Source organism: Hordeum vulgare, chromosome 7H (genome assembly GCF_904849725.1).
Source record: "Hordeum vulgare subsp. vulgare chromosome 7H, MorexV3_pseudomolecules_assembly, whole genome shotgun sequence".
NCBI classification, from domain to species: Eukaryota; Viridiplantae; Streptophyta; class Magnoliopsida; order Poales; family Poaceae; genus Hordeum; species Hordeum vulgare.
In genome coordinates, this window is record NC_058524.1 from 272,472,665 (window position 1) to 272,481,652 (window position 8,988).

Consider the following 8,988-nt stretch of genomic DNA (forward strand, 5'->3'; position numbering starts at 1 on the left):
CCATTCCGAGAACGCCGACAACACCGAATATATTGTTTTGCTTCAACAATACTTTGAGGGGTTAATTCTTTTGCATCGATCTTCTTATCAACACTTCATAATGAAGGGTAGCTCATCCGTCTCATAACAAAAGTTAGATGTCGGTGAAGTTCCTCGAACTTGATACTTAATATGGCATTCTCCTTGGACTTGCATGGACTATCGCTGATGCAACAACATGCTATACAAACAGTTTTTTACCCCTTTCCATGATGTAGTTTTAAACCATCGCCTTGCCTGTGTGGGCGATAATGGGGTCTATCTCACACGATATGAAAAAAATCGTGTGCAATGGAGGAACATATGGCACACACAATATTTTGGGTATACGTGTGGGATTGGGGATCAGCCACACACGTCTATCACAAGTCAAACACGTCTAATTGCTCATGGAAAACAAATGATGTTTGACCTTTAATCATTTGTGAAACATTACCTAATCCACACGGGCCATCGTAGAAACTGTGTGTGATATCTACATCTTCCCACATGAGTTTTCTCTAGCAAGCATCTGCCATGCATGCACACCTTTCACGAACAATTTACATGTGGGATCATCTTTGCGTATCGCATGGTTTACTGTTGGCTCACATGTGAGATAAGGTGCTATCGCAAATAATTGAGGAACTCCTACACACCGATATGTCTCCAACGTATCTATAATTTTTGATTGTTCCATGCTATTATATTATCAACTTGGGATGTTTTATATGCATTTATATGCTATTTTATATCATTTTTGGGACTAACCTATTAACTCAGTTCCCAGTGCGAGTTTCTGTTTTTTCCGAGTTTTTGACCTTTTTCACATAAGAATATTAAACGGAGTCCAAACGGAATAAAACCTTCGGGATGAATTTTCCATAACAGAAGGGATCCAGAAGACTTGAGAACCAAGGCAGAGGGCCACGGAGGAGGCCACGAGCCCCCTAGGCGCGCCTCGGGGGGGGGGGGCTAGCAGGCTCATGGGCCCCCGGTGCCTCTTTTGCCTATAAATTCCCTAAAATCCCCAAACCAACAGAGAGAGCCACGCAAATACTTTTCCACCGCCGCAAGCTTTTGTTTCCGCGAGATCCCATCTGGGGACCGTTCTGGCGCCCTGTCGGAGGAGGATTCGGACATGGAGGGCATCTTCATAAACACCATTGCCTCTCCGATGATGCGTGAGTAGTTCACCACAGACCTTCGGGTCCATATCTAGTAGCTAGACGGCTTCTTCTCTCTCTTGGGTCTTCAATACAAAGTTATCCATGATCTTCATGGAGATCTATCTGATGTAACTTTCTTTTGCGGTGTGTTTGTCGAGATCCGATTAATTGTGGGTTTATGATCAGATTATCTATGAATATTATTTGAGTCTCCTCTGATTTTTTATATGCATGATTTCGTATCCTTGTAATTCTCTTCGAGTTATGGGTTTCGTTTGGCCAACTTAATCTATAATTTTTGCAATGGGAGAAGTGCTTGGTTTTGGGTTCATACCGTGCGGTGTCCTCACCTAGTGATAGAAGGGGTAGCGAGGCACGCATCATGTTGTTGCCATCAAGGGTAAAAAGATGGGGTTTATATCATATTGCATGAATTTATCCCTCTACATCATGTCATCTCGATTAAGGCGTTACTCTATTTGTTATGAACTTAATACTCTAGATGCATGCTGGATAGCGGTCGATGTGTGGAGTAATAGCAGTAGATGCAGAAAGTATCGGTCTACTTGTCTCGGATGTGATGCCTATATGTATGATCATTGCCTTAGATATCATCATGACTTTGTGCAATTCTATCAATTGCTCGACAGTAATCTGTTCACCCACCGTAATACTTGCTATCATGAGAGAAGCCTCTAGTGAACACTATGCCCCCGGGTCTATTTTACACATTATATATTCAGATCTACATACAAAAATACCAAAAATACCTTGCTGCACTTTTATTTATTTATATTTAGCTATTATCACTATCAGATCTCACCTTGCAAGTAATCGTAAAGGGATTGACAACCCCATTATCGCGTTTGGTGCAAGTTTGTTTGTCTTTGCGCAGGTGCCTTGGTGCCTCATCTTGATACTCCTACTGAATTGATACCTTGGTTCTTAAACTGACGGAAATACTTATCTCTACTTTGGTGCATCACCCTTTCCTCTTCAAGGGAAAAACCAACGCAAGCTGAAGAAGTAGCAAGAAGAACTTCTGTCGCCGTTGCCGGGGAGTATTCAAGTGAAGCATATCTACCAAGTACCTATCGCAAACTCATCTCTTGCATTTACATTATTTGACATTTGCCTCTCGTTTTCCTCTCCCCCACTTCTAAAACAAAATTCACAAAAATATTTGTCTTTCTTTATTTTGCCTTTTTTGTTCGCCCCTTTCTTAGGCTTGCTTTCGGTTTGCTATTATGTGTTATCTTTTTATCCTCATGGCCCAACCAAATGATTATGATGCTTACTATAAAAAGTTGGAAGAGAGTGAAACTAGTGTTAAAAGCTTCATGTCTACACAGTTTGATCATAATAGTTATTTTCGTGGAGAACTAAGGGAGCAAAATTCTTTTATGGCTTATATGAATAAAGAGGTTGATGATATGGCCAAAGAATTCCTTGCGTTAAATTCTCAATTTGCTCGTCTTGGAAAATTGGTAGGCCAGATTTGTGATAAACAAGCTACCTTAGTCAATAAAATGGCTACTAAACCTGAAATATGTGATGAGAGTCATGAAGATCTTAAAGTGCTTGGTGTGACTCCTATTGAACGCTTGTTTTCTAATGTCAATCTTAATGATGATGGGGCTGGATGTGAATCCAATTTGGTTGACAAACGCCCCAATGATTCGGTGTCTATTTATCTTGATGCTAAAAATACTAAAAGTGGAGTAGAGGATATCAAAACTTTGAATAGTGATGAAATTACTACTTTGGATTTCAAGGAATTTAATTATGATGGTTGCTCTTTGATTGAATGTATTTCCTTGATGCAATCCATGCTAAGCTCTCCACATGCTTATAGCCAAAATAAGGGTTTTACGAAACATATCGTTGATGCTATCATGAAATCTCTTAAAGAGAAACTTGCGTTGGAAATATCTATTCCTAGAAAACTTCATGATGAGTGGGAACCTACTATAAAAATTAAGATTAACAATTAAGAATGCATGCTTTGTGTGATTTGGGTGCTAGTGTTTCCACAATTCCAAAATCTTTATGTGATGTTCTAGGTTTCAATGAGATTGATGAGTGCTCTCTTAATTTGCATCTTGCGGATTCTACTATTAAGAAACCTATGGGAAGGATAAATGATGTTCTTATTATTACAAATAGGAACTATGTGCCCGTAGATTTCATTGTGCTAGATATTGATTGCAATCCGACATGTCCCATTATTCTTGGTAGACCTTTCCTTAGTACTATTGGTGCTGTTATTGATATGAAGGAAGGGAATATTAAATTTCAATTTGCATTAAAGAAGGGCATGGAACACTTACCAACAAATAAAATAAAATTGCCTTATGAATCCATTATGAAAGCTACTTATGGTTTGAGCACTAAAGATGACAATACTTGATTCTATTGCCTTACGCCTAGCTAAGTGTTGGGGAACGTCGCATGGGAAACAAAAATTTTCCTACGCGCACGAAGACCTATCATGGTGATGTCCATCTACGAGAGGGGATGAGTGATCTACGTACCCTTGTAGATCGTACAGCAGAAGCATTAGAGAACGCGGTTGATGTAGTGGAACGTCCTCACGTCCCTCGATCCGCCCCGCGAACAATCCCGCGATCAGTCCCACGATCTAGTACCGAACGGACGGCACCTCCGCGTTCAGCACACGTACAGCTCGACGATGATCTCGGCCTTCTTGATCTAGCAAGAGAGACGGAGAGGTAGAAGAGTTCTCCGGCAGCGTGACGGCGCTCCGAAGGTTGGTGATGACCTTGTCTCAGCAGGGCTCCGCCCGAGCTCCGCAGAAACGCGATCTAGAGGAAAAACTATGGAGGTATGTGGTCGGGCAGCCGTGAGAAAGTCGTCTCAAATCAGCCCTAAAACCTCCGTATATATAGGTGGGAGGGAGGGGAGGAGGCAGCCTCAAAACCTAAAGGTTTGGCCGAAATTGGAGGTGGAGGAGTCCTACTCCAATCCTACTTGGAGTAGGATTCCACCTTCCCACTTGGAAACTCTTTCCACCTTGTGTTTTTTCCTTCTCAAACCTTATGGGCCTTAGTGGGAACTTATTCCAGCCCACTAGGGGCTGGTTTATATCTTCCCATAGCCCATGAGACCCCTTGGGGCGTGACACCCCTCCCGATGGTCCCCGGCACCCCTCCCGGCACTCCCGGTACAGTACCGATGAGCCCGAAACTTTTCCGGTAATGCACGAAAACCTTCCGGTAACCAAATGAGGTCATCCTATATATCAATCTTCGTTTCCGGACCATTCCGGAAACCCTCGTGACGTCTGTGATCTCATCCGGGACTCCGAACAACATTCGGTAACCAACCATATAACTCAAATACGCATAAAACAACGTCGAACCTTAAGTGTGCAGACCCTGCGGGTTCGAGAACTATGTAGACATGACCCGAGAGACTCCTCGGTCAATATCCAATAGCGGGACCTGGATGCCCATATTGGATCCTACATATTCTACGAAGATCTTATCGTTTGAACCTCAGTGCCAAGGATTCATGTAACCCCGTATGTCATTCCCTTTGTCCTTCGGTATGTTACTTGCCCGAGATTCGATCGTTAGTATCCGCATACCTATTTCAATCTCGTTTACCGGCAAGTCTCTTTACTCGTTCCGTAATACAAGATCCCGCAACTTACATAAAGTTACATTGCTTGCAAGGCTTGTGTGTGATGTTGTATTACCGAGTGGGCCCCGAGATACCTCTCCGTCACACGGAGTGACAAATCCCAGTCTCGATCTATACTAACTCAACGAACACCTTCGGAGATACCTGTAGAGCATCTTTATAGTCACCCAGTTACGTTGCGACGTTTGATACACACAAAGCATTCCTCCGGTGTCCGTGAGTTATATGATCTCATGGTCATAGGAACAAATACTTGACACGCAGAAAACAGTAGCAACAAAATGACACGATCAACATGCTACGTCTATTAGTTTGGGTCTAGTCCATCACATGATTCTCCTAATGATGTGATCCCGTTATCAAGTGACAACACTTGCCTATGGCCAGGAAACCTTGACCATCTTTGATCAACGAGCTAATCAACTAGAGGCTTACTAGGGACAGTGTTTTGTCTATGTATCCACACAAGTATTGTGTTTCCAATCAATACAATTATAGCATGGATAATAAACGATTATCATGAACAAAGAAATATAATAATAACTAATTTATTATTGCCTCTAGGGCATATTTCCAACAGTCTCCCACTTGCACTAGAGTCAATAATCTAGTTCACATCACCATGTGATTCCAACGAATCCAACACCCATATAGTTATGGGGTCTGATCACGTCTTGCTCGTGAGAGAGGTTTTAGTCAACGGTTCTGAAACATTCAGACCCGTGTGTTCTTTACAAATCTTTATGTCATCTTATAGATGTTGCTACTATGTGCTATTCGGAAATGCTCCAAATATCTACTCTACTATACGAATCCGTTTCACTACTCATAGTTATTCGGATTAGTGTCAAAGCTTGCATCGACGTAACCCTTTACGATGAACTCTTTAACCACCTCCATAATCGAGAAAAATTCCTTAGTCTATTAGTTACCAAGGATAAATTTTGACCGCTGCTAGTGATTCAATCATGGATCACTCTCTGTACCTCTCAACAGACTTTGAGTCAAGGCACACATCAGCTTCTACGGCTAAGGCATAGAAGACGACCTTCGTCTATTCTCTTTATTCTGCCGGGGTCGGGTTTTGAGTCTTACTCAAATTCACACCTCACAACGCAACCAAGAACTCCTTCTTTGCTGATCTTATTTTGAACTCTTTCAAAACTTGTCAAGGCATGCATCTTGTTGAAACTTCCATTAAGCGCTTTCGATCTATCTCCATAGATCTTTGATGCTCAACGTTCAAGTAGCTCAATCCAGGTATTCCTTTGAAAACTCCTTTCAAACAACCTTGTATGTTTTACAGAAATTCTACATTACTTCTGATCCACAATATGTCAACCACATATACTTATCAGAAGTTCTATAGTGCTCCCACTCACTTCTTTGGAAATACAAGTTTCTCATAAACCTTGTACAAACCCAAAATCTTTGATCATCTCATCAAAGTGTATATTCCAACTCCGAGATGCTTGAACCAGTCCATTGAAGGATCACTAAGCTTGCATACTTGCTAGTATCTTTAGGATCGACAAAACCTTCTGGTTGTATCACATACAATGTTTGCTCAAGAAAACCGTCGAGAAAACAATGTTTTGACATCCTACGTGCAATATTTCATAAATAATGCATCAACAACTAACATAATTCTAACAGACCTTTAGCATCGCTACGAGTGAGAAAGTCTCATCATAGTCAACTGTTTGATCTTGTCGAAAACATCTTTGCGACAAGTCGAGCTTTTCTTAATAATGACTTATCACCATCATCGTCTGTCTTCTTTTAAAGATCCATCTTTACTCAATAGTCTTATGACCATCAAGTAGTTGTTTCAAAGTCTACACTTTGTTTTCATACATGGATCCTCTCTCGGATTTCATGGCTTCCAGCCATTTGTCGGAATCTGGGCCCACCGTCGCTTTCTGCATAACTCGTAGGTTCACTGTTGCTCAACAACATGACCTCCAAGACAGGGTTATCGTACCACTCTGTAGTAGTACGCGACCTTGTCAACCTACGAGGCTTGTAGTGACTTGATCAGATGCTTGATGATCACCATCATCAGCTTCCACTTCAATTGGTGTAGGCGCCACAGGAACAACTTCCTGCGCCCTGCTACACACTGGTTGAAGTGATGGTTCAATAACCTAACCAAGTTCTACTACCCTCCCACTCAATTCTTTCGAGAGAAACCTTTCCTCGAGAAAGGATCCGTTTCTAGAAACAAACACTTTGCTTTCGGATCTGAGATAGGAGATGTACCCAACTGTTTTGGATATCCTATGAAGATGCATTTATCCGCTTTGGGTTCGAGCTTATCAGACTGAAACTTTTTCACATAAGTGTCGAAGCCCCAAACTTTCAAGAAACGACAGTTTAGATTTCTCTAAACCTCAGTCTATACTGTGTCATCTCAATGGAAATACGCGGTGCCCTATTTAAAGTGAATGCGGTTGTCTCTAATGCATAACCCATAAACGATAGTGGTAATTCGATAAGAGACATCACAGCATGCACCATACTAAATAGTGCGTGGCTATGACGTTCAGACACATCATCACACTATGATGTTCCAGGTGGCATGAACTGTGAAACAATTTCCACATTGTCTTCACTGTGTACCAAAAACTCGTAACTCAGATATTCATTTCTATGATCATATCGTAGACACTTCATCCTCTTGTTACGACGAACTTCACTCTGAAACAGAATTGAACTTTTCAATATTTCAGACTTGTGATTCATTAAGTAAATACTCCTGTATCTACTCAAGTCGTCAGTGAAGTAAGAACATAATGATATCCACTGCGTGCCTCAGCACTCATTGGACTGCATACATCAAAATGTATCACTTCCAACAAGTTACTATCTTGTTTCATCTCAATGAAAACAAGGCCTTGCTCATGTGGTATGATTTGCATCTCACTAGTGATTCGAAATCAGGTGAGTACAAAGATCCATCAGCATGGAGCCTCTTCATGCAATTTATACTAACATGACTCAAGCGGTAGTGCCACAAGTAAGTGGTACTATCATCATTAACTCGTATCTTTTGGCACCAATATTATGAACATGTGTAACACTACAATCGAGATTCAATAAACCATTGAAGGTGATTATTCAAGCAAATAGAGTAACCATTATTCTCTTTGAATGAATAATCGTATTGCAATAAACACGATCCAATCATGTTCATGCTTAACGCAAGCACCAAATAAGAATTATTTAGGTTTAACACCAATCCCGATGGTAGAGGGAGCGTGCGACGTTTGATCATATCAACCTTGGAAACACTTCCATCACGTATCGTCACCTCGCCTTTAGCTAGTCTCCGTTTATGCCGTAGCTTTCATTTCGCGTTACTAATCACTTAGCAACCGAACTGGTATCAAATACCCTCGTGCTATTAGGAGTACTAGTAAAGTACACATCAACATTATGTATATCAAATATACTTCTTTCGACTTTTGCCAGCCTTCTTATCTACCAAGTATCTAGAGTTGCTCCGCCTCAGTGACTGTTCCCCTCATTACAGAAGCACTTAGTCTCGGGTTTGGGTTCAGTCTTGGGTCTCTTCATTAGCGCAGCAACTGTTTTGCCGTTTCACAAAGTATCCCTTCTAGCCCTCGCCTTTCTTGAAACTTAGTGGTTTTACTAACCATCAACTATTGATGCTCCTTTTTGATTTCTACTTTCGCAGTGTCAAAACATCACGAATCGCTCAAGGATCATTGTATCTATCCTTGATATGTTATAGTTCATCACGAAGCTCTCACAGCTTGGTGGCAGTGACTTTGGAGAACCATCACTATCTCATCTGGAAGATTAACTCCCACTTGATTCAAGTGATTGTCGTACTCAGACAATCAGAGCACACGCTCAACGATTGAGCTTTTCTCCTTTACTTTGTGGACAAAGAATCTTGTTTGGAGGTCTCGTACCTCTTAACAGGGGCACAAGCATGAAATCACAATTTCATCTCTTTGGAACATCACTTATGTTCCGTGACATTTTACAACGTTTTCGGCGCCTTGCTTCTAAGCCATTAAGTATCTTGCACTGAACTATCGTGTAGTCATCAGAAACGTGTATGTCGGATGTTCATAGCATCCACAGACGACGCTCGAGGTGCAGC